Genomic DNA, 11,807 nt, shown 5'->3' on the forward strand with positions numbered 1-11,807 from the left:
CAAGCCCTAGACTGACAATTGGATGACTTAGTTTGGATCTGCCACTTATACAATGGGTAGGTGGCTGAAGAGAAGTCATCGAACTTCCCAAGGCCTGTTTCTTCAGATGTAAAAGGAGGACGATGGAAACTGAGGCCCAGGCTCCTTATATAAATGAGGACAGAATGTATGATCACCCTGATGAAACACTATCACTGACTTCTCATAGACCTATGCCAAGAGGTAACCATGCAAAGGGTAAAGCCAAGCCCCTGGCCTCCCTGGATACTTTGGCCTTCTTTGTCCTCTTTGCTCTCTCTGTCACACTCCTGCCTCCACAGTGGGCAGCATGTCAGCTTATGCTTGAGGACCAGAAGAAAATCCAGCCCATCACTCTGCTCTTCCCACAGATGAACAGAACCCCCAGAACCACTACACAGTGAATAAATACACAGTGACATTCAGCCAGCCAAGAGTCAGAGCGTGCCAGGCTAATTTATAGTCCTACCAGGGCCTAGGCTGGTACCTGAATCAAACATGTATTCTTCACGCAGCTGTTCTAGGTTTAGCAAGCTCCCAAAAGACTGGTTTGGCCCACATTTCCCTCTTCCCTCTCACTCATTCTCTGCAACTGTGGTGGATTAAAGCACTGTTCCCATATAGGCGAGTGTCTCACTCCCCTATAATGTGGTTGTATATCCACCTTCTTTGCCATGTGACTTTGCAAGATCTCTCTCTAGAATAGCCAGAGTATACTTCCTCACCCCACTGATACTGGGCTTGGCCATGTGACTTGTGTTGGCCAATGGAATGTCAGGGTAGCACTTATGAGCCAAAGCCTTAAGAGGCATCGTGCATTTCCATTTGCCCTCTTATGCTGTGATCTGCCACGAAACAAGCATGCCCTAGGTAACTGCAGCCCCTTCAGCCTAGGCCTCAGAATAAGCTCATAGGGAAGAAACCTGAGGCCAAATGGAAGACTATAGTCCAGCCTGGGCCAGCTAACGCCAGCCTAGGTCAAGCAAACCATACCCAAACAACAGACAAGCAAGTGGGAACATAAATATTTGTGGTTATGAGTCATTGAGATCTGGGACTGTTTGTTACCCAGCAATATTATGCAGCAAAAACTAATACAATCATCCATTGTAAGAGCAAATATAATAGTAAGTTTGCCTGGCATGTAATAGACATGCAATAATAAAATATTTGCGCTTAAGATCTTAATTCGTTTATTGTTTAAACACATACAGACACTCCCACACATGAAGCACTATGCTAGGACCACAGGGAGCTAAGCATAATGAAAAATACAAAGGCAACTAACTCTTGCATGTGTTTTTTTTAAGTCTAGCAAAACTCCAAGCCTTCTAAATCCCACTGGGGGAAAGGGTTCTGTGTTGACAAAGCTTCTAAATTCATTTCATTCATTCATTTATTGTCCTGAGTCAAATCACAGAAGGGATGAAATTCAGTATTTATGCATTGAAGTGAGGTGATTCTGATATTTATTGATGGTGAAATTTACTTCCTTCTACAAATGTACTATTTACTTAAAAGACAGGCACTAGATTTTTTAAAAGACAGTAAGAACTTTTAAAGGTAATTCAGAAGACAGGTTTTGGCCATATTCCTCCTTACGCTTACCTCCACACAGAGTTGTGGGAGGCTCATACATTTAATAACCTTTGGCATGAAGTCTTTTCAAAGGCCTTTTGAAAGTCTAAATAAACTATATCCACTGGTTTGCTCTCTTTCCCACATTTATTTTCTCCCTCAGAGAACATTAATAGATTCATCAAGCATGATTTCTCCATCTGCATGTCATGTTTTTTTTTAAGAGTCCAGTGATATAACCCTCTTCCAAGCCAGCTGGATGTAGACGTGGATTAGCTCTGAAAACAAGGAGCATTTCTAATGATTCTAGCTGGGAATCTGCAAAAGCGAAGTGTCAGAATAATAACACACACATATACACCTTCCTATGAAAACTTCGTTTTAAGCACTTCAGACAACATTAACTCATATAATACAAGATGAGAGTGCTAATGAACTAACTGTTGCCTCTTCAGGGAGCCAGGATTTGGACCTGGTAACAGCCAGGCCCTGAAGCCTCTCTGTCAATCCCAACCCAGCCAGAGATTCCGGGTTTCCTTCCCTAGCTTCCTGTCTTTGGCCACGCAATGAAGATCCCCAGGGAAGCACAGAGGGAAGACCATTCTACAGCATCTTTTATTTCAAGACATGGCTTTTCCCTGGAGTTTCCTCGAAGGGACTTCCGTAAGCCCCACAGAGCTGCCAACATCCTGCTTCCTCTTGGTGGGGCCTACTCACCTCTCCAAAATCGGAGCAAAAAGTAGAGCCTCCTCAGCTATAAAGCTCCTGAATCCTGGCTGAAACCTCAAGCCTCACCCACCGGAAAAACTCAGGATCTCAGAAGCCCTAAGCTGCTCTCCGAAATGCTTTAATCATTTCTTATTGAACTCCCCCCGCAACCTTGTTACTAAAGTCTGAAAAGGGGGAGGTGTTAGGAGGGAGCACATCACCCCCTTTCAGTCTCGACTCTCTCCAAAGAGCTAGTTTTATATCTCCAGGCCTCTCTAAATCTTCTACCAATAGTGGTTGGAGGAGGGGTAGGATAAAGTTAAGATTGTCTGGGTCACTGACAAGCTGCAAATCTGGCCCAGGCCTCCACCTGGAAATCTAAGCAAAGGATATTATTAAAGTCACAGGTTAAGGATCACTCACTCCACAGCTCTTCATTTAGAAGCCCGCAGTGGCATTAAATGTAAACACTTCCCAAGAATGCTTTAAAACAGAGGGAGGTTTTTATTAAACGACTTAATTGAGGGCCACTTCTCATTGTGGAAAGCTTTTAGACTGAGAAATAAAAGGAACCTGGTAGGTGTTTTCCAGACACTTGTTTTTAAAACCTGCCACGCTGTCCTGGGGATATGAAGCACAACTCAAGGCTGCTATGTGTGCTCCTGCTGCTAATTCTTCAGCAGAAACAAAACACTTAATAAGACCTACTCCAAGGCAGTACCAAGAACCTGGCTTGAGAGCTTCATTCCAATATTCATTTCAAGGGTCATTAGAATCACTGGATGGGAGAAGTGGAAAAAATAAGGCTGGCCAAAAAGGACCAAAATAAATGAAGAAAGACATAACATGGGAGAACAGGCCTGATGAAAAAGGTTTAGGGTTGCTCTACAAAGACACCAGGTAAAAAGGAATGAAGTGCTGATACTTACTATGATGCATATATGAACCTGGAAAACATTACACTAAGTGAAAGAAGCCAGACACAAAAGGCCGTATGTTGTAAGATTCCATTTTATAGAAAATATCCAGAACGACCAATGCCACAGACCAAAAGTAGACCAGTGGTCGTCAGGGCCTGGAGGGAAGGAAGAATGAAAAGCGACTGTTTAATGACTACAGAGCTTCCTTTGGGGTGATGAAAAGTTATGGAATTAAATAGTGGTGATGGTTGCATGATGCTATGAATGTACTTAATGCCACCAAACTGTATACTTTACATTGGTTAAATTGGTCAATTTTATATTTTGCGTATTTTAACCACAATAAAATAAGAAATAATACCAAGAGCCCTAGAAAATTCCTTTTCCAGTTACTAACCCAGGAGCAATGCCTTCCTCAACTGAGTAAAAATATACATGCTATTGGCCAAAATACTAAATAATATTTTACTAACAACTCCTTGATTAAGCTAAGCTTTCTACGTGCACCATGCACTTCTCAAAGACATGTCACTTCTCCCTCCCCACATCTGTTGTCAGGTGGGTAGTGTTGTTACCATTAGCCTCATTTTACAGGTGGGAAAACTAAGGTGCAAGGAGGTTGAGGAGCTTGCCCAAGGTCACGCACAAAGAAAGGAAAAGCCGAAGGATGACAGGAAGTAGGGTGACCAGGTCGCTCGCACCCGCACTCGTGATCTCAACCATGGGCTGCACGGCCTCCAAACCACGCTCTCTGCGGCAGGTATGTTTCCTGGGCCTAGCTTACCACTTTGCCCACGACCCAGATATCCTTTAGCTATTGAGCACTAATCCTTGTTTAGTGGCATTTATTGAGTGGCTACTAATGAACAGTCTTCTCTAAAAAAACATGTTCAAAAAGCAGGCCTTAGGAATCATACTATACCTTCACATGTGTAGCACTATCTTCACGTGTGCAGCTCATCTGTATTTTTGTCCTGAAACAATGTGATAGGCTAGGAGGGTGATGTGATTACCTGTCTTTTTACCTAGAAAAGAAGCCCCACGAGGTCTGTAATGGGCCACAGGTGGGTGCTAGCACCTGGCTTCTACTCCAGGGTCTCACTCTGCTGTGTTCATTAAGAGCCAGGCTTAACTTCCCTGAGACCTTAAGGGATTTCTTTAACGTATAAGTTATTTATACGTATTATTTATATATAAAAAGATTCGAGCAATTGCAAATGAAGTGAAGGAGCACTTAAGGGAGAGGAAAGTAATTCTCTTCCACTTGAGGAGCACCTGTAGGGTAACCCGGAAGCATCAATAAAAGGTTAAATTCCATTCTCTCCTCCCTACTTAAGAAAGCAGGGCTCTTAGTCGCTAGCCAACAGCTCCCTTAGAGGGGAGATGTTGAAAACAACCATTGCTGTCAGAGGTTCCACCCTGCTAGGGCTCTCAGACTCAGCACTGCTGACATCTCAGCTGGATAATTCTTTGTTGTGGGGGCTATCCTGTGCACTGTAAGGCAGAGGTCCCAAAACCCCGAGCCACCTACCAGTACCGGTCTATAGCCTGTTAGGAACCAGGATGCACAGCAGGCGGTAAGAGGCAGACCAGTGAGTGAAGCTTCATCTGTATTTGCAGCCACTCCCCAGCGCTGGCATCACTGCCTCAGCTCCACTTCAGATCATCAGGCATTAAATTTTCATAGGAACACTGGCCCCTGGTGCCAAAAAGGTTGGGCACCGCTGTTAGGCAAATAGCAGCACCCTGGCCTCTACTGACTAGATGGCACTGGCCATCACCACTCTCAGTTATGACAACCAAGAATGTCTCTAGATATTGCCAAATGTCCCCCAGTGGGGCCCAATCCAAGTTGGTGAGACCCTAATCTCTTACCCCCCTCCCCAGTGTGAAGAAGGAATGAGAGCACAAGAGAGAGAACTACTATTTTCTACCAGCTCATGTACTTTTATGTCAAACCGTGCCTTGCCCTAGGAAAATGGATGGTGGGTTTGAACCCTACAGATGTTTGGTCCTCAACTCCTAAGAAAACACACTCTGCTAGCAAGAACAGTCCCAATAGTGCTTGGAAGTCTGAAAGGCCTCTTTTACTCACGAAATAATCTGCAAGCTGGGGGGTATGCATGCCCTTTGAATGATAAATGCTTTAAACACAAATACACACAAAAGATCGCTGGCCATGAGAACTCGAAATACATTTTTTAAAACACGCATTTATCAAGAATTCTCTAATTATTGTTGTGAAACATTCCCCCAACACTCTCACCCTTCTCAGTGCTCGTCTGTTTTTGTTTAGAAATCACTATGGCTGCCAGAGAGAGAAAGATGTATGAAATACAAAGATGTCAAGTCTCAAAAGGCTGGCTGACTTCCGTCTTTCCCTAAGACTTTATTGAGCACCTATTTTCTGCTAGACAGGAATACAAGGTCAGTGGAGAGATCTAACCTCTTTACAGATTTATAGGTTTGTGGGAGTTCAAATGTGAGACACAGGGCACTAACGGTGTTCTAATTGCTGAGATAAAGGCATAGACAAGCAGTCAATAATTTCTTGAAGAAATGAATGAGTGGGTGAATTGAGGAAGTGAATGAATAGCGGGTGCACCAACCAGAGCTCTGTTGAGGCCATCTTAAGTTGTTAATAGCACAGCTCAGGGCCAGACAAGTTTGAACTCTGGATCCCACCACTGGGTAGCTGCTCAACTTGATAAGTTACCCTGTTCCTCATGGCCTTGTTTCCCTCACCCGTAAAATGAGTTTAAGATAGTACCTATCCCACAGAGTTGCTATGTTAAAAATTCTCGGACAGGGCTGGAAGTAAATGCTCTCGGAGCATTTGCAAGTGTCTTTCTCTCTCTCTTGCCCACCCAGGGGCTTCACGCCCAGGAAGTTGGACTCATTGCAGGTACCTGGAACTGAAGTGCCAGGTGCTCATGCCCTGAGCAGACCAGTGTAACCAGTAGCTCTAAACCTACCCCCCAACTCCCCTACTTCCTCTCTCCCACCCTACACCCCCCACCTAAAAATAAAAAAGAAGAAAAAAAGCTTACAAGTGGCCCAGGGCGGCAGAGACAATTAGGGCTGAGCAGGTCTGGCTCTGTCTGGAACAAAGTGCTCAAGCCCCAGACCTGAAACTCGCTCAAGTAAAAGAAATCTTAAGTTTTGGTAAACTCCGCCCTGCAGTCCCTTTGCAAACTATTCTCTTATCTCTCTCTTCATTCTTTCTCTATCGGTTCCTCTCCAACTCCTAAAGCTTTCACAGTAATCACCACTCTCAGTAAACTTTCCAGGTTTTTGATATTTGATTAGGGCAAGGAGAGAGGCTAATCAACTTTTCAGCTGTAATTCTGAGTAAGTCACTGTTTCTAATAAGAAAATCGCATAGGCAAAATTAATGAAGCAGATCTTTTTTTAAAAAAGTTATTAGTATAGCTACCATGAAGCTCAAAGATATAGATTAGTTCATAGGATATATTATGAATTTGAAAACAGGGCCATTTCTTTTTCCTTTGTAATAAAATCAAAAGAAGGCAACTATTTAGAGTCTGAAACTGAGCTGGAATCCCCAAACTCCCACATAGCACGAACTCCAAACCTTACCAGATCCTCACCTGGAAAATGGGACTATCACCATTGCTATCACAGGATCACAGGATCCACGGGAGGAGTCATGGTCACGGCAGGTCCTCTTCCCTGAATGGACTATAAATTTTCAAGGGAAAACAGAGTTCCTGTTTCAAATGCAATAAAATACAAGGAGAGAAAGCCAGGGGAAGTCAGAGGAAAAACTAAGGGAATCATTGAAGCCAAAACTAGAAAATCTTGGTCATTTTGCCTCAATTCTCTAGCAAAGAGATAAGCAACAGTAAACGATTATTAATAATAAAGGGCCTTTATAGACCTAAAAACAAACAAACAAACAAAAAAACTACAAAGCAACAGCCTGAACCATTATGGACTTTACCTAAGCCAAGCAGAGATCACTGTGATTGGGTGGCTGGGAATAAAATCCACCCTATAAACTAAGAAGCCAGAATAGTCCACGTTCATGACAAATACCCTGTGCTCTAAATCTAAACACTCTTAACTCCATGACGACCCTCCAGAGTCCCCTGGAAATGTTCCCGAGAGCTGACCTTCCTCAGGTTGAAACATTGAGCCAGAACCCACTGCAGTAATGAACGCACATTGAGTAACCCTGTCTTAAACTCATCTTTACTAATTATAGTTCCATTCTGCCTCTAAGCCCTTCCTACCTGTAATTTTAAGAGCTCGAGGTAATTACTATGCAGCAAAGTTTTGTTTTTGTCGCAAGTACCACATAAATAGGAATTGAACGTGCACAGCTTCATTTTGCTCCACCATGTTCAACATTGAATTTTGTTGTTAATCACTCACCCAGCAACCAATTATCTACAGAAATTCAGAAGTTTGCTGAGCTTGAAGAAATGTGGAGATAATGTCTCTCTAAGATTTGGAATGCATTCAGAGCCTTTCTGAACAGCCCAATCTACGCTGTTAAAAAAAAAAAAAGTAAGATTTCACAAAATTTCCCTTGGGATGACAAGCCCGCAGTGATCTTCAGTTTAATATTACACATCGTCTAGCAGAGGAAAACAGTAAGTCAATCCAGAACTAAAAGACTGTGATGTTAGAAAAACAAGGCAGTGAAAATTCAATTTCTTAATCAGCTCTGCTTACGAGGAGCAAGGAGCAGTGGAAAGAACTTAGCTTTGTATTCAAACAGACCCGAGCACTCTTCAACCCTCAGCTCTGCCACTTCTTCTGAGCACTGTGAGCTGCCACAAGATCCTCTTTGGGCCTCAGTTTCCTCATGTATAAAGTGAAGCCACTGCCACCTGCCTCTCAGGAACATGTGGATTCAGAGAATGAAGGACAAGTGCTGAACACACTACCTGGCACTTGAAAGGAGGTCGATAAACAAATGGGAACTATTCTTACAACCCTGGGGTTATTAGCCCTGTAGGTCAGGTATTTGGAAACCACCTTCCCAAGGGAAGTACAGTATGAAGCCCAGTTTTTAGTCCATCCAAGGACACCTGAGCCAAAATGACAACCGTCGTCCAAACACACCTGAGCCAAAATGACAACCGTATGATAAAGAACGAATGTCCTCACACTGGAGTCACAGACACAGACCAAATCACCTGCACTAAAAGTACAAGAGCTGCTGCTTTAACGTGGCACTTCGTGCTCTCCTCCCAGCTCTGGTGCAGAGGTAGCCACTACTAAGTTTATTTTGCCAGTTACCAACATGCCAAAAATGGGTCCAGCCACATTCTCCACCAGCTTCCCAGCCCCAGGCGACACCCTTGCACAACTTGGTTAAGTACATACTCCTTGAGCAATATGTACCTGCCCGAATCTGGCCTCCTTTCTTCACTCCCCATTTCTCTGCATGATCTGTGCTTCCCTCTCTTCTGGCAGAGAAGTATCTCAAATCAGTCATTTAAAACATGGTGCAGGGACCTAATAAAAGAAATTCTAATTTAAATTGGAGTAAAGCTTTTCTCGTGCCAATGAACTGAGTAGGTATCTATCCAGGTGACACCTGACCTCCCCCACTCCACTCCACTCCACTCTACTCCACCCCACCCCCTCACTCCCCCGCCAACGCACACAGTTCTCTGTGCCCATCATAATTCTAAGAGTTCCCAACTTACTGTAACCCACGGTTTATACTTCCACAGGCTGTAAGCTCCTTAAGTCACAGACTGAACCCTGTTAACCGAGAACTCAGTGCGGCATACAGAGCTTTTCCAGGAGTGGGGCCTTTATAAGAATTTGCTAAATGAGTGAGTAAAGGAATGAAACAACAAAAACAAACAAGAACGTGGTGTGAATTTGAGATGAAGCACTCTCCCTCCCAGGGATAGTGGTTTGAAGGACTAAGGGCAGGGCACGAGGAGGAGGCTGAACTGGGGCTTCCCCTACGTAAGCTTCCCCTACGTAAAAGCCGGTCGGCCTTGGTGCTATTTCCATCAAATCCTTTTTTTTTTCCCATTTTCAGGGTTTTCATGTCATAACTTGTTTCTTGAGAACAGCTATGTCACGTGACAGAATGAAGTAAGTGCTTGGTCATTCAGGGAAAATAAGCTAATTTTCAATTCCCCTTGAACTTTGTTTTCTCCTGTGATGCCAACCTCTCAGCCATTTCGCTGCCCTTTAGTGCCAGGATCAGAGGAGAAAAAGAAAGGAAAAGTTCAAGATCAGCTGTGTTTTTTAAAAAGGTCAATAGCATCTCTTAAATAAATGGGATTCAGGGAGAAAGGGAGTTAAGGAGGCCATTAAATTTCTTTAATCACCCCTCACCCTATTGGCACAAGGAAATTAACTGTCCCTACTTGAAGGGGGAAGAAAAAAAGAAAAAAGGAAGCCAACAGGGCAATCTATTCTTCACACAAATCAAAGATCATCCTTTCTCTAAACAAAGAAGCCCCTCACAAATTATTCTTATTTTTCTTCACTTTCTTCTAATCACTTTGGAATAGTAGAGCTGCTACCGCAAAGTGAGAAATGTTCCAGTAAATCTTTTTAGGTTCATATTTACATACATTTTTCCTTCCTTCCTTCCTTCCTTTCTTTCCAAAATGTACTATTATATTCACAGCATAACTTTTGCTGTTCAGGTGGAACTTTTCAGACACCAAGAGTTCAATAACATCCTCAAGTAAACATTTTCCCATAAAATACAGACAAGATTAACAAATTAACAAGCCATTTAGTAACATGGCTTCATTCTGTTGGCCTAGTCCAAAAAAAAAAAACTAAACAAACAAAAAAACCAACAGTAGGAAAACACTTTCCATATGGTATAGCTCCCCAAAGGTTGAGGATTCGGCTCTGGGGCCACCCTGTGAGACCATGCACTCCACATAACCTCCATTCTCAAGCCAATACAATTAAGAGGGCTCCTACGGTGGCCCCACTTCCAGCAATTGAATACAGCGACGGGGAGCAGGGCATGGTAGTGGAAGGTGGGAAAAAGAGAAAAACCAACTGGGTAAAAATTCCACAACTTTTTATTTTTCAAAATGAATGTTCTTTTGACTCATGTTCAGAGCTAGAAATGAACGCAAATGTTCCTCTACTTCTGGAGGGCATTCTCTTGAAAGTATGTCACTCCACTACTAATAAAAAATGCAATACAGAAGCAAGCACCCAAAAAAATCAAGTCCACTGGTTTGTGGCCAGGTAGCGACATCTAGGTAGGAATCTAATACAAACATCATACTTAGGTACAAAGTAAATTAACTGAGATCCCAGGAGACTTGTCACAATAACATGGGCACTGCAAACATACTTTCTTAATAAGATACATATGATCAAATATATATTCAATTTTTCCTTAGTCTTATTTCTCTATCATTTTTAAACTTTTTTTTTTTTTTTTAGGAGAGGCAACCCTTGGTTGACAACACAGATTGCAAGGACCTTGTCAGCTTACGATCCCTTTTTTATTTTTTTCTTTTTTATGCCTACAGCACTTGATCTTCCTAGGTGGTCTCCCATCCAAGTACTAACCAGGCCCAGCTCTGCTTAACTTTGAGATCAGACGGGATCTAGCTTGTTCAGGGTAGCATGGCCATAGACTTCCTCTATCATTTTTAAGATCATTTGACAAGTGGCTAAAGTCTTACCTCAAATGTGCTATGCTACTGTAAGGCACTAATTCCCTAACTCCATTATTCTATCAATAAGAAATATTCACCGTTACACCTGCTGGGCTCAATCACACATCAGGAAGAAGCTTACCCAACAAATGCACAGGTATTAACATAGTATCAACCACAAAACCTTAAGGATCTTGTTAGCTTGCTTTTTTGAAGGAAAATTCCCCACAGTTATGCAAAATTATTTTTTGGCAGGGGGTGTCCAAAAGCTGCTGGATTCCTGAAGTATTTTTCTTCCTTTTAACTTGAAATCCTTTCCAAATAGGACAAGTCAAATTATCACTATTTCTCTCAATAGGACAAACCTGTATGATAACCTTGACTTCATGACTTCAATTCCTAAACTCCCACCTCCTTGGTAAAAAGTGCTCCGGCGATATTTACTGTAAACAGAGAGGTAGAAACAAAAGGAACGCCAGGAAAAAAGCACCCTCTGCAGTCTCAGGCTGGAAAGCTCCAACGACCAGGCTCTTCAGGTGGGGAGGTGGATTACAGAAGGCAGTCAAGAGTGCCTGATCAGGATTGTGCTTTCAGTGAGCAACGAAGGAAACTTTTTCCAAAAAAAAAATTTATAAAGAGTGGCTGAGATGAGTTCTGTATTAGGGCTGATCTTCTCTAGGAGTCCAAAAAGTGGCTGTGGGTGCACACCCCAAAGCAGAGGTTTTCAAATGTGGCGGCACATTAGAATCACCTGGCTTTTTAAATCCCATTGCTCCGGCTGCACCCCAGCCCAGCTGAATCAGGCTCTCTAGCGGTAGGCCTAGGCATCGGTACTTCTAAAAATTCTGTAAATATACAGCCAAGTTTGAGAGCCAATGCCTCAAGACAATTCCCAACGTGACTGAACACCGCGTTGTGAGTAGCGTTGGAAAGACGCTGCATCCCTGGG

General features: G+C 43.0%; 1 protein-coding gene and 1 pseudogene across 2 annotated transcripts in view; both read right to left on the reverse strand.

Moving 5' to 3' along the window:
• CGNL1 (cingulin like 1) overlaps window positions 1-11,807 on the reverse strand; it is a 157,327-nt gene that overhangs the window by 144,329 nt on the left and 1,191 nt on the right. Inside the window, exon 2 of one of the 2 annotated variants that reach the window (XM_011363427.2) lies at window positions 8,601-8,714. The exons of the other annotated variant lie outside the window; for it this stretch is intronic. The gene's annotated coding sequence lies outside the window, so the exon portion shown is untranslated. The remainder of the gene's footprint in view (window positions 1-8,600; window positions 8,715-11,807) is intronic. 2 annotated transcript variants of the gene reach the window in all.
• On the reverse strand, window positions 10,721-10,838 carry LOC111742078 (annotated as a pseudogene).

The sequence above is a fragment of the Pteropus vampyrus genome, unplaced genomic scaffold, assembly GCF_000151845.1.
Source record: "Pteropus vampyrus isolate Shadow unplaced genomic scaffold, Pvam_2.0 Scaffold85, whole genome shotgun sequence".
NCBI classification, from domain to species: Eukaryota; Metazoa; Chordata; class Mammalia; order Chiroptera; family Pteropodidae; genus Pteropus; species Pteropus vampyrus.